This window comes from Canis aureus, chromosome 33, assembly GCF_053574225.1.
Source record: "Canis aureus isolate CA01 chromosome 33, VMU_Caureus_v.1.0, whole genome shotgun sequence".
Classification (NCBI taxonomy): Eukaryota; Metazoa; Chordata; class Mammalia; order Carnivora; family Canidae; genus Canis; species Canis aureus.
The window spans coordinates 18,022,697-18,047,862 of NC_135643.1; the positions used below are offsets into that span (position 1 = coordinate 18,022,697).

At 35.9% G+C, this 25,166-nt stretch overlaps 1 protein-coding gene and 1 long non-coding RNA gene across 3 annotated transcripts in view; one reads left to right on the forward strand and one right to left on the reverse strand.

Annotated features, from left to right (window-relative positions):
- BMPR1B (bone morphogenetic protein receptor type 1B) overlaps positions 1 to 25,166 on the forward strand; it is a 392,960-nt gene that overhangs the window by 151,504 nt on the left and 216,290 nt on the right. The window contains exon 1 of one of the 2 annotated variants that reach the window (XM_077882919.1): positions 24,968 to 25,076. The exons of the other annotated variant lie outside the window; for it this stretch is intronic. The gene's annotated coding sequence lies outside the window, so the exon portion shown is untranslated. Of the gene's footprint in view, positions 1 to 24,967; positions 25,077 to 25,166 lie in introns of those variants that run through there. 2 annotated transcript variants of the gene reach the window in all.
- LOC144304369 (uncharacterized) lies at positions 26 to 25,013 on the reverse strand. The gene is made up of 4 exons (XR_013371263.1): positions 24,766 to 25,013; positions 1,493 to 1,536; positions 640 to 739; positions 26 to 109 (listed from the first exon to the last, which is right to left on the reverse strand). It is a non-coding gene; the product is annotated as an uncharacterized LOC144304369 (long non-coding RNA).

Here is a 25,166-nt window from a genome sequence, read left to right on the forward strand (position 1 = left end):
AGTGGAATGAGCTGAGAAAAGCATTCATTCATTCATCAGTGTTTATTTAGAGTGCAAATTTCACTGACTTGGTGCCCGCCTCTGAGATTCAAATTTTTCCTTAGTGAATCTAGAAGAGAGAATTGATATATAAACCATTAAATTACAATATAGTGTGAAAAGGACAAGAGATGGCAATGATTAACTCTATCTAGGAATGAGGGTGGGGAGAAGTTTGCCAAGAGGAGGTTACACCTGAGCTGTGTTTTGAAACATGAAGCTTATTGGCTAATATGAACAAAGAATGTGCCATTCTTTGTAAAATCTCATGGTGTGTTTAAGAACTATAGGCAATTTGTTTTTGCCAGATTTTACAATGTATGGTTCAGTTTCTAGTAGCTGTGGTCTTTGGTGTAGTTTGTAGAAATGCAGAAAATTTTATTGACCTCATGATATTTACCAAAGCATTTGTAGAGATAATACAATATTAAATTATTTAATACTTGCACAAGTGAATGTAGATTAAGCCTGATAACTGATATCCCAATATGAGAGATTTGAAAGGTACTAGGTAATACTATAGTCATAGCATTTTCATCCTCCCTTTAGTCCTCCCTGTATATCTACATAATAACATATTACCATGAAATGGTGGCTTACCATAACAGTAACTCTTGATCTTGAGCAGTGGTAGGAGGGTATGTCCACATGGAGGGGTTTATTTGCCAAGATCAGTCTGGTTTTTGTAATAGATGAATCTCTAAAGACAAATGGATTAACACTCTAGATATTTATTTCTTGCCTAAATACAGAATGAGTTTTTGACTGGTAATAAGGTAGTGGGTGGGAGGTTAGGCAGGAGGGAGTGCGCTTGGCTCCTTATAGTTGCTCGGGGATCTAGGCCAACAGATGCTTAAACCTTTTCAGCATGTGGCTTCCAAAATTGCATTGGGGGTTCTCCAGCCAAATGCCATATAGGAGAAGTGAGAATGTTGAGGAACTCTATCAGATTTTAATTTACCTGGGACGTCTGGGTGGCTCAGTGGTTGAGCACCTGCCTTTGGCTCACGGCGTGGTCCCCAGGTCTGAGATCAGGTCCCGCATCAGGCTCCCTGCATGGAGCCTGCTTCCCCCTCTGCCTATGTCTCTGCCTCTTTCTTTCTGTGTCTCTCATGAATAAATAAAATCTTAAAAAAAAGATTTTAATTTACCTAAGCCCAGAAGTGACATATATGTCACTCTGCTTATGTTCCCTTAATGAGAATCAGGCATAGGGCCCTGCCAAAATGCCACAGGAGTAAGGGGAATGTGGTCACCTGCTGGACCACTGCTTCTTGACAACTCAGTGCTATTGAAGATAACGACACATCTTTGGTAGATGACTAGAGGTCTCCACAGCGAGGATGTATTAAAATTTCTAAGGAGAGTAAAAGGGTTTGAGAAAAATTTCTAGCTTGAGAATGCCCTGCAGGTGATTCTGGGATGTCCTATAAAAGCATTTTTCTTTTCTTACCTTATTCCAGTATCAGCCAGACATATTCCAATGCACATAAGGATCTGAAATTTAGGGAGGTAAAGTCTTAGAATTGAATGTTAAGTTTTGATCTAGTATTTCATGCACATCATTCTGATTTAGTACATGCTTTATTTTTCATTATGTACATGCTTTAGTTATTTACTTTTTTTCCAGCCAATTTTCAAAGCCAGTTTTCCTTAAAATTGTTCAGAATTTTTGTAAGTCTTGGAAAAAAATACTTTTAAATGCATTCAAGAATATATATGGCTTTTGGGAGAGGTGCAAATCCTTGGGTTCATGAGGATTTGATTTAATTTTTTTTTACTTGAACATAATTTTAGTTACAGCTAGTAAAGATCCCATTAGGTAATAATTTCCAATGTATTATATAGCTCATAAGCAGAGATTGTGCTTTCTATCTCCATTTCAACAACAGATGCTGTGACCTACATTATTAAGTTATAAACTTACTTATCTCAGAGGCAGTAATGATTCTTTTAAGATTACTAACAACAGCAGTAACAAAAAACTCTTGGAATGAGATGCAGAATTTCTGTCACTGCCAATAATTTTTTATTTTGAAAAAGTCATTTCCTTTTGTTAACCCTTATGAGAATTGGGACTACAGCAGTCAATGAGATTCATAGTAGGACAGGTTTGAATCACAAATTTCCAGTACTCTTAGAATCGTATGTAAACTTTGCTTTCTTAAGAGGTTATGTTAGAGTGGTAAAGAGATGTGCCAAATAATAGGTGGTGTTTAGAAGGTAATTTCTGGTCACCATTCTGTTGTCTTATGTTCATTCTCACTAATTAGTTCATTCCGTGTGTGTGTGTGTGTGTGTGTGTGTGTGTGTGAGAGAGAGAGAGAGAGAGAGAGAGAGATAGAGAACCGGAAACTATGTTTCAGGTTCTGTGATAGGTGGTAGATGGTGGGTACAAAATGCTCTCATGGAGTTTATGTTTTAGTGTAGCACTTTTCAATAGAATTTTTTTGTGATTTTGGAAGCATATATCTTTATTGTTCAGTGTGGTAGCCACTGGGCACATGTGGCTACTGAATATTTGAAATGCAGCTAGTGTAACTGAGGAACTGAATCCTTAATTTTACTTAATTACAATTAGGTTTATATAGCTGCATGTGCTGGCTACTGGCTGTCTTATTGGACAGTGCAAATTTAGTGGAAGATATATATTATTCAAATAATCACACCACAAAATGTAAAATTGCAGTACTAATAAGTGGTATGAAGGAGACATGTATGATGCTTTCAGAGATGTGGAGGTTTATTTGATTTATAGAGGTGGGTCATTAAAGGGTTGAGTTTGAGTGATAGAGATGGAGAGAAGCAGACAAATTTGAAGGATGAGTAGGGTATGAAATGGACAGGATCTGGTGATTGGAAAAATGGGAGGAAGGTAGGTAGTTTCAAAATGATTTCTAGATTTCTTGCTTATACAACAACTGAAGATATGGAACTTATTCATTAAGAGAGAGAGTGCTGAAAAAGGGCCAGATTTGTGGGTGAAGCAAATGAGCTTGGTTTTATAATATTGGGTTGAATATATAGGCTTGAAACACAGAATTTTCATTTGGGTCGGATTGTATATACTTGGTAATTGAAACTATGAGCTTGATGATAGATAAGTAAGCATTCAGGGAAGAAGGATGATGAATTCTGAGAGAATTGAAGAGTTTATGAACTCGAGGTTCCAATGAACTAAGAATTGTCTTCCTGGATACTGTTGAATAGTAAGTAGGCTTGGAGGAGAGAAGTTGATGGTTTCTTTAAGATGTTTGAATAAGTGATTCTTGAGAAAAACATTTGGAATTGATGATAATATTCAAGATCTGCCAGTAGAAATACATTTGGGGAATATAAACAATAGTGAAAGGGAATAAAGAGAAAAGGAGAAAAAATGAGTGGGAAATATCAGAAAGGGAGACAGAACATGAGAGATTCCTATCTCTGGGAAATGAACCTAGGGGTGGTAGAAAGGGAGGTGGGCAGGGGGTGGGGGTGACTGGGTGACGGGCACTGAGGGGGGCACTTGATGGGATGAGCACTGGGTGTTATTCTATATGTTGGCAAATTGAACACCAATAAAAAATAAATTTATATATAAAAAAAAAGAAATGGATGATCCAAACAAGAGGTGGTGGTCATGGGGAATAAGGGAAAAAGAGACCATACAGATTAAAGTGAAAACATATTTAATCCCATTTTGACTAAAAAGCTGTCTAAAAAACTTATTAGAATTGTAAGGTGTTAACATGTACCTCATAATGTACATATATTTAAGTAGTAATACATTACACTATAGGAAATGCATTTGTTATGGCACATAATAGAGCTAATGATTATATAATATCTCTTAGGGAAGTTTTGATAATTTAAATTGGAAAGTTTGCTGTTGAAGGTGACTTCAGAATGATTAGAGATAATTTACTCCAAATTTAAAAAATTTATGTGACCTCCTTAATATTAGCAGGTACCGATAATAAAAAGCCTTTAATTTGCATTTGTAGCTTTGAAGGTATTATTGTATATTAAGTCACCTGTCCATGCTTTGAAATCTTTAAAACTGAGTATTTGGATCATCCATCTTTCATTGGCATTGACTGTTTTTAGCTGCCCTTTCCTTTTTCCCTTCCATTTTATAATTAATTAAAACCACAACCTGGAAAGAACATGAATTATTTGAATTCTACTTTGGAAAAAAACCACTGAAGTTTTAATACCTTCAGGGAAATTGATAGTTATCAAAACCATTTTGAATCACTATTTCTGAACCAATTCTCACCTCTTCCCCCCCCCCCCCCCATCCTTGCAAAAAATACACTGAACTTGATCTTTCTAGTTTGGACTAAGTTGTAAAATATAACTAAAATTATTTTTTAAATAATTTGAGTATAATTTTACAGATTGACAAATGTTAGATCTTCTCTTGACTCTAAATAAATATTTTTGAAATCAAGGCACATTTAATTAACATTATAAACATTAGTATAAAGAAATGATGTAAATGAAAGTATAAAGGAAAATACCAACTTTCAGTTATAACCTTATTTGATTATTTCTGTTACTTCATAGTTGCCACTTGTTTGTATATATGCACATTTTATCATCTTATCAACTCCATAAATAATAACAAAAGGATTTTTTCCATTAAAATTATTGTTTTTTTAAAGGTTTTATTTATTCATAAGAGACACACAGAGAGAGGCAGAGACATAGGGAGAGGGAGAAGCAGACTCCCTGTAGGAGGCCTGAAATGGGACTCGATCTCAGCACCCCAGGATCACGACCTGAGCCAAAGGCAGATGCTCAACCAGTGAGCCACCCAGGCGTCCCTCAATTAAAATTATTCTAGAATGAAAGATACTCTTCTTTAGTTTTTCTCAGATTTGTGTTAGGAAATTCTGTTAAAATTGTATAAATATATATATCTCATAGTGTTTTAGTAAGAAAGCAAATGCTTTATTCTTATGTGTAGGCTCATCTTAAATGGTGGATGTAGCAAGGGGATAGTTTTATTCAGTATTATTCATAAGAAATGCAACTTGTATCTTTAACATATTTAAACTTGACATGAGCTTACTCTTTGAGGAGTATCTGGCTATTAAGAATATGTCCTTGCCAGTTAGTAGTATTTTAGCTTCTTCTGGATTAGGCCACTTCTGGTTGACTTATTCTTTTTGGTGTAAAATACTCAATATTTTATTTTCTCTTAACCTTTCCCTTGTTACTCAGTAAATGGCATCTCTACCTGTCACGCAGGATTTACTTCTGTGACAATGATTCCATTCAGTATTCTCTCCTTTGTTGTGAGTTCTCTGCTATTGGGAGCCTGATTTGATTTAAATCTATACATATGTCTGTTGAGGGGTGGCAGGTCTTCTGGGTAGACATGTAGGTATGTACCACTAAAGCAATTCAGGAAATGAATTCTTAATTTTTTTGAATTCTTAATTTTATCTCCTGTTTACTTTTAGTTTTGTAAAGCAGCCCTTTATCCTCATCGTAGGCCTCTGCCAGCCTACCGACTCTCTCAGCTGGATGGTGTACCTCTCTTTAGGATCTGTGGGAAGTTCTGAATCCCTGCAAGCCATGCCCAACCCATGGATACCCAGAAGCACTGTCTTAGGTATATGTAACTAGCACCACCCTCTTCGAAGCTGCATAAATATTTCCACGTCTTGTAGAGTATGGAGTTGAACTGAGCATCGGTCTTCTCCTAGGGCAATTACTTTCACACTGTGATGCTACGAAATATAAGAAATGAATTTAAAACTGGTACATCACGATAGCAAAAGTTTCACAAACCAGCACTTACACTTGCTACTTGAGACATAACTTACTCTTTTCTAAATTATTCTAATAAATTTTTAAAAATGCTACTTGTAACGTGGCTAATGGATTTGTGACCTACGAATAGGTGTTCATCTGGTGTTTAATAAAACATTTTGGAGGCCTGCAGCCTTCTTCAGGTTATGTATGAGATGTGAGTCTCTAGGGAAGATTGCCGTATAACTAACTGGATGTTTTAATTGACATTTCTTTACTTACCCATTACCAGCACCCCCACCCAAAGGCTTAGGCCAGATAGTCTGATTTTTGTGAGAATCACTTAAATATGATCTTCTTACTCTTCATCCATCTTTCCTTCCCATACTCTCCTGTGGCCAAAAGGGACAGCCTCCTTCCTTCTGTATGCTGGGGATGTCCCATGTATCATATGCTGAGCCATTTCTGTATTTTGATTAAATCCTATGATTCTGTCATCCAGCCCTTGATATGGGAATGGAGATTAACAGTGTACAAATAGCTTACTTTAATTTTCTAAAAATGTGACCCCCAAGACCATGATTAGGATCATGTTATTATCCTAGGAGATACTTTGAGTCATTTTTTTTCTCCCGTGGAAAAAGTTGGTGAATAAAAGTGGGGACAGTACTGTTATTTTGTTGTCATATTCTTTATTCTTTGGAAGTAATTGTCTTTGAATTGTTTATGAATATTAATGATTCTTTAAACTCTGTACTGGATTATTGTGACACTGGTGGAAAAAGTATGTTCTTGCAAATTTTCACTGTTCTTGAGTTCAGAATTTCTGGAAGATTCTTCAGACACAATTTTATGTGAGTTTTAAAAACAGATGTGATAGACTTATGTATCCTCTAACTGAAAGTTTGTACCTCCTGACTCCCTTGTCCCACACCCATTTCCTTGCCTCTGGCAATCACCAATATATTTTCTGCATCTGTTAGTTTGGATATTATAAGTCTGGGATACAATGTACAGCATAGTGACTATATTTAATGATATTTTACATTTGATAGTTGATGAGAGAATAGATATATTTTTTAAGATTTTTATTATTTATTCATGATAGACATAGAAAGAGAGAGGCAGAGACACAGGCAGAGAGAGAAGCAGGCTCCATGCAGGGAGCTCGATGCGAGACTCGATCCTGGACTGCGCCCTGAGCCAAAGGCAGGTGCTAAACCACTGAGCCACCCAGGGATCCCCGAGAGAATAGATCTTAAAAGTTCTTATGAGAAGAAAGAAGTTTGTAACAATCTGGTGGTTGATGATAGACATTTTGCAATATATACATATATTAAATCATGTTGTATATCTAAAGCTAATACACTGTATGTCAGTTATATCTCCATTAAAAATAGAATCATAAAACAAAACAAAAATTGGATGTGGTGTTTGCAAATGACATATCAAATAAAGGACCAATATCCAAGATTTATAAAGAACTTATCAAACTCAACACCCAAAGAACAAACAATCCAATCAAGAAATGGGCAGAAGACATGAACATACATTCCTCCAAAGGAGACCCACACATGGCCAACAAGCACATGAAAAAGTGCTCCACATCAGTTGTCATCAGGGAAATACAAATCAAAATCACAATAAGATACAACTTTATATTAGTGAGAATGGCTAAAATCAAGACAAGAAACTACAAATGTTAGCAAGGATATGGAGAAAGGGAAACCCTTTTGCACGGTTGTTGAGAATGCAAGCTGGACAGCCACTCTGGAAAACAGGGTGGAGGTTCCTCAAGAAGTTAAAAATCAAACTACCCTATGACCCAGGAATTGCACTACTTGGATATTTAACCCAAAGATACAGATGTAGTGAAACGACAGGACACCTGCACCCCAATGTTCATAGCAGCAATGTTCACAGTAGCCAAACTGTGGAAGGAGCCATGATGTCCTTCGACAGATGAATGGATAAAGAAGATGTGGCATGTATACACAACGGAATACTACTCAGCCATTAGAAAGGCTGAATACCATTTACATGGATGTGGATGGAACTGAAGGTATTATGCTGAGTGAAATAAGTCAATCAGAGAAAGACAATTATCATTCTTTCATATATAGAATATAAGAATTACGGGCAGCCCCGGTGGTGTAGCGGTTTAGCGCCGCCTGCAGCCCGGGGTGTGATCCTGGAGACCCAGGATCGAGTCCCACATCGGGCTTCCTGCGGGGAGCCTGCTTCTCCCTCTGCCTGTGTCTCTGCCTCTCTCTTCGCTCTCTCTGAATGAATAAATAAATAAATCTTAAAAAAAAAAAAAAAGAATTAGTGAAAGGCACCATAAGGAAAAGGGGGGAACTGAGTGGGGAAAAATTAGGAAGACAAACCATAAGTGACTCCTGACTCTGAAAAACAAACAAAGGGTTGCAGAAGAGGAGGTGGGTGGGGGGTTGGGGTAACTGGGTGACAGGCAATAAGGAGGTCATGTGATGTGATGAGCACTGGGTGCTATATGTTGGCAAATTGAATTTAAATTTAAAAAATTGGACATGGGTACAGTGAAGAAAGAGGAAAAAAGCTGTTAGTTGTGTTTTCTATATTAGTTAAAAGGCATTCTGACAAATTCTTCTAAATGTAACAATAAACTCCTTTTTCTAAAGAGTAGTTTCAACTTCTTTTATAAATGTAAAATATGACCTAGAGTTTTAAAGGTTTTTTTTATTGCTTTTTGATTATTTTTATTGAAATACTTATTGTCTCTTGTTAAATAACTACATTAATTATATAGCTAGGGCCTAGCTTCTCAACCGTTTCCAGAAGAAGCCCCCAGTTTCCATTAAAGAGTTTTATGGAGGCTCCCCACATGTCAAATTTCACAGAGCTGGCTGCATTGGCTTTTTATGAAGGACTTGGATGCAATGCCAAGGCCTCCCACTAATTGTTTTATGGGCTCAGTGTGGGATTTGCATCCCTGACTGAGGAAGCCCCATGTTAAAGGACTGTGGGAGTGAGGAGTTGTCAAACATACCCAGAAAGAGCAGTAAAAAAAAATTCTGGTTAACTGTACTGTTGTTGCCAAGGAGCATAAGCAGAACACAAAACATGCCAAATGCTGACTGATTTTAAACAGTGACCCCTATTTCAGAGAATACTCACTTCATTACATTTTTGGGAGAAAAACAAATCACAAATAGCTCCATAATTAATTTGAGTGCCCATTTCCGTTTGACACTAGTAAATTAGTGTTTTCCAAGAGTGAAAATAAAACAACCAACTTTTATGTGTTCTTTGAGAGGAGATAACTTATCATGGTTATCTGTGAACATTTAGTTTTGGAGTAATGTGTTCAGACTTATGTGCTTTAATATCTTTTTTCCTCTAGAGGGGTTAAGTAATTGTGTTTTACCCCTGTTAACCATTAATTTGCATATATCTACACCAAAAAAAGTTACTTCTAAATTTTAAAGAATTGTAGTGGCAGAACTGAAACTCTTACTTCTTCACCAGGCCCTGACATTGTTTTTCTTAGTCTCAAGCAATCTGCTTGGCATTCTGAACCTGTCTTTCCTCTAGAGGATGAAACAAGATATTTTTGAAGTACAGTATGACCTCAGAGAGTGCTGTTAGCTTGTTTAATGTTGACATGTGAACAGAATTATTAGAGCCACACTTCAATAGGCCTAGAGTAGAAATACAGTATTGTGTAGGAAGATAAGTATTACCTGTCTCCTTGCTGGTTGATAGTGTTAAAACTAAATGATATATTGAGATTTTTATGAATTTTGAAATATCTTTTGGAAGTTGGTGAAGGAAAAAAATAGGTAGAGCTCATTTTTAGTAACCAAAATATACTCATCTTAAAAAAAGAGATTCTTGTATTTCAAATAAATAATCTTGGATTAGGAATTCTTTATGATTTATATTCTTTATTGTTTATAAAGAATTGTAAGCATGTTTCTTATATGTATCTCTAACATAGATACTTCTTGTGTGCATGTGTTGGTGTGTGATATTTATATGCTCTTCTGTCTTACTATTAATATAGTAGCACTGTGTAATATATAGAGCAAACCACAAGTAAAACATTATGTATATTAAGAGCAAAATTCACTTCTGCAAAATACAAAAAATAATTTCAGTAGTCTGTCGATAGTCTTATTTTAATACAACTGTTATTTTTGTTTTTTCAAAGTTGGTGATAAGATTGCAAATCTAAAGCAGAGTGGAATCTTAATGGTAATTTCCTCATCATTGTGACTCCAAGACATTATCTCAACTTTACTACCTGATTATCTTTCCATGTAAAATAATCTGTCAGCCCACTATTACTTTGTGAAAAATTATTCCTTAAAACCAGATTTTGTCTCTGGATGGCTCCTTGGTATGTCTTTTTAATTTAATTATTTATTTATTTATTTATTTATTTATTTGGTAGTCTTTATTTTGAATAAGAATCAACTTAATACTAATGATCTATAAAACCAACCTCACTATTATAAATGTTAAGCTATGCTTGCAACTTCCTCTCATAAGCTCAAAGTTGTCATTTGTTATTTAGACACCAAATTATGCACTCGTTTAGCCATTGCCAGCATTTCTTCTTTAGGTTGTACTAAAAATTTCCCTTTATTTTGAGTTCTGAAGGGCCAATTGCATAGAGTACTTGTCACTGCTTCTGTGGTGCCATTGGATCCTTTCATTCCAATGGAGCTCACATCAAAAGTGCTGTTTCATTAACTGCTTTTCCAGTGTGCATCTCAACTACTTATAACCATGCAAGATATCCCTGTGTATAAATCCATTTTACACAACTTTTCCTCATCAGACACTTTAGTTATAATTATTCTGTTGATTATCCTTCTCTGCGTTTATTAGGTATGTGTTGGTAAAAATTTAAAATGAAAAACAAAAAACACAAATTTGCCTACTCAGTATTAGAATACATAATAGTGTTCTGAGTTATTTTAAACTAATACTTGTATTTAGCACATATTTAATATTTTCTCCATTTCAAGTGTACTTCATAGTTTTTATCTGAATCTTTTAGCATTTGCATTGTTATTCCTATTTGCAGATGAGAATATTAGGTCTTAGAAGAGTTAAGAAATTATCCCATTATACTAGCAATGAAATTGAATTAATAATTAAAAATAACTTCCAACAAATAAAAGCTCAGGACAGATGGCTTCACAGGTTAATTCTGCCAAACATTTAAAAAAAGTTAATACATTTTTTTTTTTTCAAACTATTCCAAAAAAGAGAAGATGAAGGAAAGCTTCCAAATTTATTCTGTAAGGGCAGCATTACCTTCATTCTAAACCCAGATAAAAATGCTAGGAAAAAATGTATAACTATAAGCCAGTATCTCTGTTGACAATAGATGTAAAAATCCTCAACAAAATATTAGCAAACCAAATTCAATAATATATTAAAAAATCATTGGCCACAGGAAGTCAGATTTATTCTGGGGGTGAAAGCGTGGTTCAGTATTGGCAAATCAAATAACATGATGCATACCATTGACAAAAAAAGGGTAAGAAACATATGATCATCTCAATAGATGCAGAAAAACCATTTGACAAAGTATAAATCCATTCATGTTAAAAAAAAATCTCAACAAAGTAGATTTAGAGGGAGCATACTTCAACAAAATAAAGGCTATATATGAAAAACCCATAGCTAATATAATGGTGAAAAACTGAAGTCCTAACCCCAGTATTCGGACAAGAAAAAGAAGTAAAAGACATCCAGATTGGTAAAGAAGAAATAAAACATTCACTATGTGCAGATGACATAATTCTATATATAGAAAACTCTTAGGACTCTACTAAAAATCTATTAGAACTTATAAATGAATTCAATAATCTCACAGGATACAAAGTTAATATACAGAAATTTGTGCAATTCTGTACACTAACAAGTCGCAGAAAGAGAAATTAGGAAAATAATTCCATTTACAGGTGTACCAAAGATAATAAAATGCCTAGGAGTAAATTTAACCAAGGAGGTAGGTGAAAGACCTGTATCTGAAACTCTAAATCATTGATGAAAGAAATTGGAGATGACACTAACATGGAAAGATATTCCATGCTAATGAATTGGAAGAACCAATATTGTCAAAAATGACCATACTTTCTAAGGTAATCTGCAGATTTGATGCAATCCCTATCAAAATACCAACAACATTTTTTGCAGAACTGAAACAAATAATCCTAAAATTTGTATGGAACCACAAAAGACTGAATAGCTAAAGCATTCTTGAGAAAGAAGAACAAAGCTGGATGTGTCACAATCCCAGATTTCAGGATATACTCCAAATGTGTAGTAATCAAAACATTATGGCACTGGTACGAAAATAGTACCATAAATCAGTGGAACATAATAGCTCAGAAATAAACTTACTCATATATGGTTAGTAGTCTATGACGAGGTAAGAATACACAATGGAAAAAAGTCTCTTCAACAAATTGGATTGGGAAAACCAGACAGCTACATGCAAAATAATGAAACTGGGCCACTTTCTTATACAATATACAAAAATAAAGCCAAAATGGATTAAGGGCCTAAATGTGAGACCCAAAATCATAAGATTCCTAGAAGAAAACATAGGCAATAATTTCGTTGGCATTGGGCATAGAAACATTTTTCTAGACTTGTCTCCTCAGGCAAGGGAGACAAGGAAAATTTGGCTATTGGAACTATACCAAGATAAAAAACTTTTGCACAACAAAAAAAGCCATCAGCAAATCCAAAAGGCAACTTACTAAATGGAAGAAGATATTTTCAAATGATATATTTGACAAAGGGTTAACCAATATGTATAAAGAACCTATACAAGTCAACAATGAAAAAAATCTGTATAAAAAATGGGAAGAGGACCTGAAAAGACATTTTTTCAAAGAAGACCTACAAATGACCAACAGACACATGAAAAGATGCTCAGCATTATTAATCATCAGGGAAATGCAAACCAAAATCACAATGAAATATCTCCTTCTACTTATGAGAATGGCTAACAACAACAACAAAGACAAGAAATAACAAGTGTTGGCAAGGATATGAAGAAAAAGGAATCCTCACGCACTCTTGATGGGAATGCAAATTGGTGCAGCCACTGTGGAAAAAAGTATGATGATTCCTTAGAATATTAAAAATAGAAATACCATAGGATCCAATAATTCCACTACTGGGTATTTACCCAAAGAAAATGAAAACACTAATTCGAAAAGATATATTCCCTCTCTGTTTACTACAACATTATTTACCTAGCCAAGATGTCGAAGCAACCCAAGTGTCCATTCATAGGTGAATGGGTAAAGAAGATCTGGTAGTTATATACAATGGACTATTACTCAGCCACAAAAAAAGAATGAGACCCTGTCATTTGTAACAACGTGGATGGACCTAGAAGGTATAATGCTAAGTGAAATAAGTCAGCTTGAGAAAGATAGATATCATATTATTTCACTCATATGGAATTTAAGAAACAAAACAAAAAAGACATACATAAACTTTTAAGTATAGAGAACAAACTGGTGGTTGCCAAAAGGAAGGTGGGTAAGGGGATGAGTGAAGTAAATAAGATTATACTTACCTTGATGAATACTGAGTAATGTATAGAATTATTAAATCTTTATATTGTACACCTGAAACTAATATAACACTGTATATTAATTATACTTCAATTAGTAATTGGCTAGTATTGAAAAAATAAAATAATATCAAGGGAACTATTTTTTTTAAGATTTTATTTATTTATTCATGAGAGACAGGAGAGGCAGAGACATAGAGGAAGAAGCAAGCTCCCTGTGGGGAGCTTCATGCAGGACTTGATCCCAGGACCCCAGGATAATGACTTGAGCCAAAGGCAGATGCCCAACCACTGAGCAATCCAGGTGCCCCTGAAAGAACTATTTTGTAGTTACATAGCAAGTAAGCAGAATTGGGATATGAATACAGTAGGTTTACATACTCTGAATTTTTATGTTTATGAAAGGAAGTATTGAACCAGGAGGGATTGTTTAGACATTCCAATTCACCTTTTGGTAATTGGCAACTACTAATAGTAGTTGTACAGTAATTGTTGAATGGATTCCAAAGCCCTCAATTCAAGTCCTGGCATTTCCATGGGTTACTGACAAATAATTGAAACTTCTTGGACTTAGGTTTTCAAATAGAAAAATAATTTTGGGGTTCCTGGGTTGCTCAATTTGTGGTGTCAAACTTGTGATTTTGGCTCAGGTTGTGATCTTGGGGTGGTGAGATCTAGCCCTATGTTTGGGCTCCATGCTTGGTAGGGAGCCTGTTTGAGATTCTCTCCTCTCCCTCTGCCAAAACCCATGCCCACACTCACTCTCAAATCTTTAAAAAAAATAAAAGAAAAAGAATCAATTTAGGTGTTGGAAAAACTGGATGTCTATATGTGGAAGAATGAAATTGGATCCTTATCTTACACCATACTCAAAAACCAATTCAAGATGGATTAAAGACTTAAAACCCTGAAACTTTGAAACTCCTAGAAGAAAACATAGAGGAAATCTTCATAGGATTAATCTTGACAGTGATTTCATGGATGTGATACCAAATGCATAGGCAGCCAAAAAACAAAAATAAATAAGTGAGTCTACATCAAACTGAAAGCTTTCTGCCCAGCCAGGGAAACAGCAGAGGTAAAAGGTAATTTATAGGATGGGAAAAAATATGTGTAAGCTATATATCTGGTAAGAGTTAATCTCCAGTGTATAAAAATGTCTGCAGCTCAATATTAAAAAGCCTAGTAACCCAATAAAAAAATGAGTTAAGGAGGATCACTGGGTGGCTCAGCAGTTTAGCGCCTGCCTTCCGCCCAGGGCATGGTCCTGGAGTCCTGGAGTCCTGGGATCAAGTCCCACATTGGGCTCCCTGCATGGAGCCTGCTTCTCCCTCTGCCTGTGTCTCTGCCTCTCTCTCTCTCTCTCTGTGTCTCTCATGAGTAAATAAATAAAATCTTAAAAAAAAAAAACGAACTAAGGACTTGAATTGACATTTCTCTAAAGAAGACATACAGATGGCCCAACAGGTATATGAAAAAATGCTCAATGTTATTAGTCATCAGGGAAATGCAAATCGAAGCCACAGTGAGTTGTCATTTTAAACCTGTCAGGATGAATATTATATATAATATATAATATATATTATATATAATATAAAGACAATGATGATGACGACAGTGTTGGCAAAGATGTGGAAAAATTGGAAGCTTTGCATACTGTTGGTGGGAATGCAAAACCCTGCAGCTGCTATGGAAAACCATATGGAATCTTCTCAAAAATTAAAAATAGAACTACCACATGATCCAGCATCTGACCTCTGAATTGAAGCGAGGATCTCAAAGAGATAATTAGCACTCTCATGTTCATTGCAGCAGTACTTGTAATTACCAAGATGTGGGAACAACCCAAATATCTATCAATAGGTGAAAAGATAAAGAAAATGTGGCTTATACATACAATGGAATACTATTCAGCCCTAAAAAGCAAGGCAGTTCTGCAGCATGTGACACCATAGATGAACCCTGAGGACATTATACTAAGTGAAATAAGCCACTCACAAAAAGTTGAATACTGCATGATTCCACTTACATGGGATATCTGAAATAGCCAAATTCATAGAATGAAAGAATGGAATGGTGGCTTCCAGGGCTTGAGTAAAGGGCAGTGGGGAGTTACCAATCATCAGGCATAAAGTTTCAGTTAAACAAGGTGAATAAGCCATAGAGATCTGCTGTACAACATTGTGCCTGTAGGCAGCAATACGGTAGTGTATACTTAAAATTTAAGAGGGTAGGTCTTACGTTAACTGTTTTTACCACAATAACCTGCATTTAAAAAGAAAAAGAGAGGGCACCTGGGTGGCTCAGTGGTTGAATGTCTGCCTTTGGCTCAGGTCCTGATTCTGGAGTCCTGGGGTCAAGTCCTTCATTAGGCTCCCTGCAGGGAGACTGCTTCTCCCTTTGCCTATATCTCTGCCTCTCTCTCTGTGTCTCTCATGAAAAGTAAATAAAATCTTAAAAAAAAATATGAACAAGAGTGTAACACATTTAGGTTGACTATTGTTTCAGATCCAGAGTTGTTTGTTCAAATGAAGTCTTTTTCCAGAAGCTATTTTTATAGATTAGATAAAATCAGACATGTTCTTCTTAGAGATGTAACATGGGAAGAGGGTGGCTATAAAACTTCCTTGGCTCATGAGGCACCTGGGGTCTTGGTTGGTTGAGCCCCCAGACTCTTGATCTCAGGTCAGATCTTGATCTCAGGGTCGTGAGTTCAAGCCCTGCATTGGGCTCCACACTGGAGTTTGGAGCCTGCGTTAAAAAAAAACACAAAAACTCCCTTTGCTCTATTTGTGCCTGCCCTGGGCAGTTTGAAATGCACTAGACTAGATGATCTTTCAACTCAAAGATAATTTGGGTTCTGAATTTCTTTTTAAATGATTTTATTTATTTATGAGAGAGCACAAGCAGGTGCACAAGCACACGTGCACAGGATTGGCAGTGGGGGAGGGGCAAAGGGAGAGGGACAAACAGACCCCCCCCCCCCCCCACTGAGCAGAAAGCCCAATGCCACTGCAGGGGGCTGGATTCCAGGACCCCAAGATCATGATATGAGTGGAAGTTAGATGCTTAACTGACTTGAGCCATCCTTAGGCTCTAAATCTCCTTGACCATGATCTTCTAAAAGGTCTGGTTCACACTTTGGGTCTTGAGAAAATAGTATGGAGCTAAAAAACATGAGGAATAAACTACTCACAAGGGTGCTGCCATTAACACTCAGTTGTTTCCATATAATGTAGGATCCACTTTAAGGATATTACTTCTTCACTAGCATATATCATTCGGGGGACTCTCATTTTTGGAAGAAATTTCTCTTCCTTCTGAAAATGATTTTCCTTTTCTACTCTGCACTTAGGCTTTTAGAACACTTGACATATCTGCATTACTCCTATTTGGAATGGTAGGTAGTTAATTGTTACTTCTGGGATAAGCAAGGAAAGTTGGATTATAAAATTCCAGAAATCACCCTATCATCTGAACTATATCAATTAATAATGTATAATGACTTCTTGTTCTTGTAATTCTAGGCAAAAATTCCTGTACTCATAAATTGGAGAAAAGTAATAATTTCTTTGTTTTACATATTGCTTCTCAACATGATGAAATTTGGATGAGGCGGGGGGAAGTCTAAGAGCCTATTGGGGGATCTGTGCCTCTACCACCTTTATTTGGAATAGGGGCACTTTGTGGCATTTTGCTTCTTTTTATGGTAAATATATTTTTGTTTTGCATACCATGATTTCTTGGAACACGGACTATAAAACAGGGCAGAGGCAAAAGTCTGAGATACAGAATCAGAATGTGTCTCAGACTTGGTTGGTGGGGTGGAGTATTTGGCTTCATTTGCCACTTCTGACAGCGGGTGGTTTCCTTCTGAGTATCTGTGAATTTCCAGGGAAGCTAACTCCACTTCCTGTATGTAGCTCCAATCAAGACAATCAGTGTATTTCATCCTTCTGGCTGTAGTGCTATGTACCGGTTGGGCATGTGACCTAAGCCAATTTAATCGAAGTGAATCACAGAGCTGTGGGCGAGCAGTTTTGAACAACTGTGCTTTCTTTCTTGGTGATCTTGAGCAAGGGGAATATTTAGCCTCAATAATTGTGCCCCTTGTTTTGGAATAATGAGTTAAAATGGTGGCATGGAGAAATGGGTCTTTGGTTATTTTATTGAACCACTGGATCAAGCCTGACTTGAAGATTTTACTACTTCTTAACTTTTCAGTTATGGGAGCAGGTCTCCTTCCTGTGTAAGTTAGTTTGAATAAGCCATTGCCAGTGAATGAGTTTTGCCTGGTCAAAACCTTTGGTACTTTTACTTGGACCTTCCTAATTTAGTTTACTTTCCTAGAACTAAAATCTCCTGCCTGCTTACACCTTAGTTTCCTAACCTATAAAATGAAGAGTTACATCAGATGATAGAGTATCTGTTGGATAACTTTTTCTGCTTCCAGGAATGTAACTCATGTCTTATATCAGAAATTTGTTGACCCCCTTCTTCCTACTTAGCAAGATTTATCCTGCTACCATCCAGACTTTAGGAATGTGGATCTTCTAATACTATACATAGAACAGCATAAATGGCATGTATTTAGTCAGTTTCATAGTTGGATAACCTCTTTCCTTTTTCACCGCAGAAACATTTTTTTTTTTTTTTTTTTTTACAGATGGTAGGTTTTGGGAGAGAGATGGAATAAGACTGATGAAGACTGATTATTTTCTTACCAATTTTCCCATTAAAACCTATAAGAAATAACACATGAGTACAGGGAAGCTAATATATTGATGATGCCAAAGATAAGTAGTCTGTCACAATATAAACCAGTTAATTTTGTTGTTTTTAAAATAACATATTGGCTTCTTAACCTTAGCCAGCTATCGACTGTCAGTAGTTAAAATAATTATTTGAGAACAGTTTCACAGGTCAGTTCAAATCTTTGACTTAGTGTCAGAAAAACAACTTCGAGCAGATGCCTTAAAGATATGCTATGTCCATATCAAATTCACATGTAAGGACAAACACAGAAGTGCTTTAAAACATGGACTTGGTACTGGGAAGATTTTAATGGGAGTTTGGATGTTCATAAGGTCTTTAACCATCTATTCAAGAAAATAAGCTAAAGAACCAAGTAGATTTTGCAAGCTGAATGGGTGCTGATGGTAGGTGGTTATAGGTATGGTGGTGGTGAGAAATAACTTTTACTGGATTGCGCCAAACAGTGACAGGCAGCAGTCAGGGCTTTATAAGAATTCAGTGAATGGTAATTTGCAGCAATCCAATTTCATGTAGCAAAGATTACCTGCAAAGCACAAATTTCTCTCTTTTCTTTTCTTTTCTTTTCTTTTCTTTTCTTTTCTTTTCTTTCTTTCTTTCTTTCTTTCTTTCTTTCTTTCTTTCTTTCTTTCTTTCTTTTTCTTCTTTTCTTTTCTTTTCTTCTTTTCTTTCTTTTCTTTTTCTTTTTTTTACAACAGCTTTGATATGTGTGACTCAATGATGAATGACTTTGTGAAATACTATTTATAAAAAAATAAGTGTGCTCCCCTAGATTGCATTGCAGGACATTTAATGCTTTTTTTTTTTTCTTTCCTTGAACAGATGTTTTACAGATTTTGCAAATTTTTCTGTCAAACTCTTCTTGGTCTTCTCTGTAAAGAAAAATTACATGATTACATTTAGGTCTTACTATATTGCTCTAATTTTTCTGTTATGCATGCTAGTGAGACTTTAGCAATAAGTTTTTCTGCATTCTGAAGTATTAAATACAAGATATTTAAATTTTATAATTTTTATTTAAGGCCAACCATAATATTAGCCTAGAGGAGTTTACCCTGGAGTTCAGATGCATCTGCCATTTTGAATGGATGCTCTGGGGACCTGTCTTATTTTGTTTCTCTCAAGAACACCTTGTTAAATTTGGTGATCATGTCCAAAGTCAGCAATGCATGCTGAGTTTCATGAGTTATTTGGCTATACCTTGGGTTGCATTTTTTTTTAAAGCAGTCACTATTTTCATTGAATCTTATAGTGTTATATTGATTTATAGTTTGTGTGTGTATGTGTGTGTGTTGTGGCTACATTTGCTTTTTGCAGTTAAAGAATAGTTTAAAATAGTACCTTTCAGTGGTGTTCATAAGGTGAAAATCTAGTAGATAAAATTCAGAAAACAGATGACCTCAAATTAACTTATGTGTTGGCTTTGAAAAAATGTTTAATTTAAAGCATTTCATTTTATTTTCAAACTTAAAAGGGTAATTTTCCCTGTGGTAGAATAATAGGAGTTATTTTTAAAAAGAAATTTCCTGTCTCAAAGTTGGTCTAATATTTACTTTCTTTGCTTGAAAGTTATTTGCATGTAATCCATTCACTTAAAGTTCTTAAGTTTCACTGACAGTAACTGGTAAACTTGGATGATCAGCACCCAATCAACCCGAGTCACAGGCTTCATACATAGAAAAAGGACAGTAAGAGCTCCAGTGGACAGACTGATTTATTCATTTCTTGTGGGTCACTAATGAATTAATTTGTCTTCAGATCTTCATTAATGCATTAATATTCATGATTAAATTCAGCAAATACTATCAATGTTATTATGATAGATCATTAGGTGCCTCTAACTGAGAAAAAATTGTGGAACATTTCTTGTTTCTCAGGGCACCAGTGGTTTACTAATGATGTAACACAGAAACAAAAATAAATAATATTCAAGATGTATTTATAAACTGTGCAAGATACAGGCTTTCAGTGAGGGCTGGTGGAATGGCTGGGTCAGAGGTGGATGGGAAAAAATAAAATAATTATAAAGGATTTGATGTTTGAGATTATTTTTGAAGCAACAGGCAGCCTTTTTGGTGCGAGGAGATGGGTGCATTATTGAGTTGGCAGAAATGGCATGAGTAAAGACAGGGAGGTAAGATGATAGGAAATGGAGAAGCGAAGTTTCAGAATAGTAAGCCTTAAACAGGTTGCGTGTGAAGAAAACTGCCCTTTAATGGGTCCTAAATGCCAGTGGTTAGAATTCTACTTAGAAGGAAGTGGAATGCATCTGGGTGTTGTGCATATAGTAAAGGACTGAGCTACATTGTGCCAGAAGTAATGGAAAGAAAGACACAAGTTGCTGGCACGCTGACTACGTGGAATCCATTGTATTTGGCAACCATTTATATAACCAGGATGAGGGAGACTGGCATTAAGGATGACTCCAAAGTCTTGAGGCTGTGTGTCTCTGGAATATTGATTATTTTATTAACAGAAATTGAGAAGTCAGAAGAGGGAGCTATTTGTGGAGAGAAAATACAGGAATTGGATGAGAGGGGCTTCAGGTGTACATTGTTTCCATGGCCTGAGGAGGAAAATGTCTCATCTGATGATTAAACGTGGTATATGTGTAGATGTATTTGCAAGTCATTCATTATAATTGGTATGTAAAGTTCTTTACTGAGTTTCTTAGATTTAGAGTCAATATGCAAAAACCTGTATTATGCAAGATGGGAGACCAATTACATTTTAATCTTGGTAAACTAAAAACAGTTCAAAGAGTTGAGATCACAATGTAATTTCTGATTGATTCTTCTGAGACAATAGTGGGTGGTTCTACCTCTTGTGTTGTCATGCAAATGGAGTGAAAGGCCTGAACTGTTTTCCAGAAGTTTCCCTCCTCTCCCCACAAGGACAGAGGAAAATATTGTCCGGCTAGATGCTGTGTAAATAAACAACTGCCTACCTTTTTTGCCTTAGATGTTAAAACATGTTTAGGAAGATGTATAAAAATAGCTCTTCACTTTTGCTTTTTGTTCTTTGGTTCATACCAGATATTTTACCCGCTTATGTCTTTTTAAACATATTTATGTACCAGTGTTCTTTTCAAATGATAATATGCAATTCTGTAATTTTTATAAGCCGCTAGAATTAGTGAAAATATTTAATATTTTAATATTTAATATTTTAATATTTAAAAATATTAATATTTAATGGGTGATACAAAGACAGAACTCATAAGTTTTTCCTGTGCCACAATTAATAATATTAATAATTATTTAATAATAATCAATTATTGAACAATAAGTCACACAAAATCTGTGGCATGATCTAGTCTGATATTGTATTTGTATTTTATAAGGTTTATATTTGATGTATTTTCTAAATATTTTAGATAGGTATAAAGATTTTATTTATTCCCTTTAGATTCATTAAAAAAACAAAATGATTTGTGACACAACTCAATGAATGATTTTTATAACATACACACTTAAAACCAACCAAAGCCAGTTCTGCCTAATAATTTCAGCTTCCTTCGACTGAGGACCATGAAACTCGGCTAACATAATGGTTTAACAGATTCCTAAATGCTTTACTACAGTGAGTGTCCCAGAGTACTTACCTTACTTCTCATGGAGGTTTCAGTTGTAGTCAAAGCCATCATTAAACATTTATTTAGTATTTCTTTGGCATATTTAGTACTGTGGCATATTTAAAAACTTGGACAGGATGACATGCAGTAGACAAAAGTAAATTAGGAACAGTTGGAATGTTTAATATGTGCTGGGAGCTCTGTTAGAACTATTTTCTCAGTATCACATCATGTTTGCTCCTCAATAACTTCTGTATCACTTTGTTATCATCTCACTACTGAAACTGGTCTTGCAGAGGTCATGAATTAGCTCGTTTGCACAAAATCTACTTGCCTCTTTTTAGTACTTTTGCTGTCTCTCAGGATCATTTGACAGGTGGGTGTTCCCTTCTCAGAACTGTTCTTTTCACTCTCCCAACCAACTTCTTTCCTCCTGTGCTGCTGCTTTGCAGTTTCTTCTGCAGGTTTCTCTACTTTCTCTGTCTCCCCTGTGGATGCTCTGAGGAGTTGAGTCTGAGGCATCCTTCTCTGGCTGTCTCCTGGATCATTGTATCCAGTTCATGACTTCATTGACAAGTACTGAAATACTGATGGTTGTCATAGCTAGTATCCCCCCCAACAGGGGATACTCCTCACAGGTACCAGGTCTCTCTTCACACCCTCTTGTGTGATTTCTGCACATTTCCACTTGGAATGTAAACAGAAGCTCTAAGTTTGACACGCCCCAGGTCCTAAACAAAACACATCTTTCCTTCCCTACCAGATTTGCATCTCTTTCTGTGTTCTCTATATTAGTAAACTTCACAATTATTCTCCATTGCCAGAACTAGAAACTGAGGAATTGTCCATGATTTATCTTGACTGCTATCTGTTTTCTCAACTCAGTTTTTAAATCCTGCCAGTGCTTTCTCCTTAATACTTCTCCAGCATGTTCACCATTCTTTTTTTCTTTAAAGATTTTATTTATTTACTTGAGAGAGAGAGAGGGAGCAGGGAGGAGTAGAGGGAGAGGCAGAGAATCGCAAGCAGATTCTGCGCTGAGTACAGGTCCATCCCAGGACCCTGAAATCATAATCTGAGCCAAAATCAGGAGTCGGGAGCTTGACCAACTGAGCTTCCCAGGAGCTCCAAGTATGTTCACCGTTCTTTATTTTGATTACTACAGCCTTAGTTTAGGACCTGAATCACTGTAAGATCTCTTAACTGGTCTCTCTGCAACTGGTTTTGCTCCTTCTATTCCAGGCTCTGTTTATAGTCAAAGTGACTTTTTCAAAATTCATTTTTTAAATGGTTCCTCAGAATAAAGTACAAAATCCTTAGTATGGTATATGAGACTCTTGAATATATGGTACTGCTTAAATCCTCAGATCTTATATTTCATCATATGTTTTGTGATGAATTCCCAGTGGTCTTTAAAACCTAGCTGAAGCTTCCATAGAATGCAGCTCTGCCCTTTGCTCTGTTCTTCTAGGTGAGCCCTGTTACTTCTTTGTGTTCCTTGGCCCACTGCATTGAACTCCAAGGCAATGCATTGCAATAATTTGTTTTCTCATTCTTTGTTATTTTACTTTAAATATTTATGGATAAGGAGCTGTGATATTTTTCCATATATACTTTTAAGGTTACTCCTAAGTATTTAGCATCTAGCTAGCATACAGTGGGAATGCTGAAGTAATTAATGAGTAACCAAACCAAGATCAATAAAACCTACATTCTACTCTCAAGTGGGTCACTGTTTGGTGAGAAGATTTACAAGTACCAATAATTTTAAAAAGCCATCAACAAACAATAACAATATGGTATAGTATGAGCTATTAAAATTCATGTTTTCAAGTAGGAAGTGATTAAATGGTAGTATCTCAAGGGACTGTCTCTTGAGGATATATAATAGAATTACAGAGAAGTTTTCATGGCATTTAATTGTGTTTCTTTGAAATGAAGTCTTACTGTAACACTTAAGGCACTCAGAGTACTTTAAAAAACATTTTTATTGACTCTTTAAAACTTTACCCTGTCTTTTGTTTTGTCAGTTTTATGAGGACTCAACAAAAGTGAGGCAGGATGTATTAAATTTCTGGACATCTATTTGGCTAGCAAGGAGGCATAAGGATCATTGCATATATTTTTCTTTCCCTTCCGAAAGTACTGCAGTTTCTATTATCTAATAGGATTTCACATGAATTCTGGCCCCTGCTTTATGCTTCCTAATTAATTCACTAATTACCAGAAATATAATGATTTTTTCTCTAAAACAATTTAAGAGGATTTAATATGTTTTTTAATAACTCGGGCCTATTACTTTTATGAACACTCAGATTTTAAAAGCCATTGTGACATAATTTTCCTTATAATAATGGAGCAAAATATTGTTGAAAAAAATTAGTGATGCTTCTGACTTTGAATGTTAAAAATGACTGCATATCAGAGACTTTTATATTGCTTGGAAGAGTCAACACTATGAATATTAACTCTGTGATTACAAGGGCAGGTTCTATTTAATTTGTGTTCGAATCATGTTTCTTGGGGTTCTAGGATACTGAAGGTTGTCTAAAGAGCTCTATGGGGAAGCTGAGGAGTAGCTGGATAGGCTGTTGGGGAAGCTCTGCAGCCCTTTCTTGCATCTTCCACACTTCTCTCACATCAGCTGCTTTCATCTGTTAACTGTTGGAGTATTTTTGAAAGGATATCATTTAAGGGGGAAGGTATTTCTTTTTTTTTTAAGATTTTATTTATTTATTCATGAGAGACACAGAGAGAGAGAGAGAGGCAGAGACACAGGGAGAGGGAAAAGCAGGCTCCGCAGGGAGCCTGATGCAGGACTTGATCCCGGGACTCCAGGATCATGTCCTGAGCCAAAGGCAGATACTCAACCACTGAACCACCCAGGCATCCCAAGGGGGAAGATCTTTCTAAACTACCTTGAAAACCATTGGTTCATTTGAAGCAGATATTCAAGGAAGTCATCTTGTTGACGAGAAAACCCACGAAAATAGAAAATGTATGACATTTCTTTCAATAACTGCTCTTTCCATGGGTTACTTACGGTGACATCCTCAAAGGCATTGGGGGAGGGCTGTACATATAAAAGTGCTGGACAAGCAGAGTGTTCTCTCTCATCTGTTTTCCATCAAAGACTTCCAGTTACCACATGGTATTTCCATTGTGTGGTCATTAGAACCTGTGAATTGGGGCCTGACTTGGGCTGGGGGGAGGGTGAGGTGGAAATTTGGGGGATGGTGGGAAACAGAATTGTAATGCTTCTTAAGAGCAGGGAAAAGGTTGCTGATTTTGCCAGTGTCATGGTGTTCGCATCATAATGCTAAGTACTTTCATGCCAGGAAACTGAAGGATCAGGTCAGAGTTTTATAGATTTTGGCCAAAGTCTGTTCCAAGGGAAAAGTAAATGTTTAAAGGTGTTGACCGTTGACCTAACTTACTCTTTCA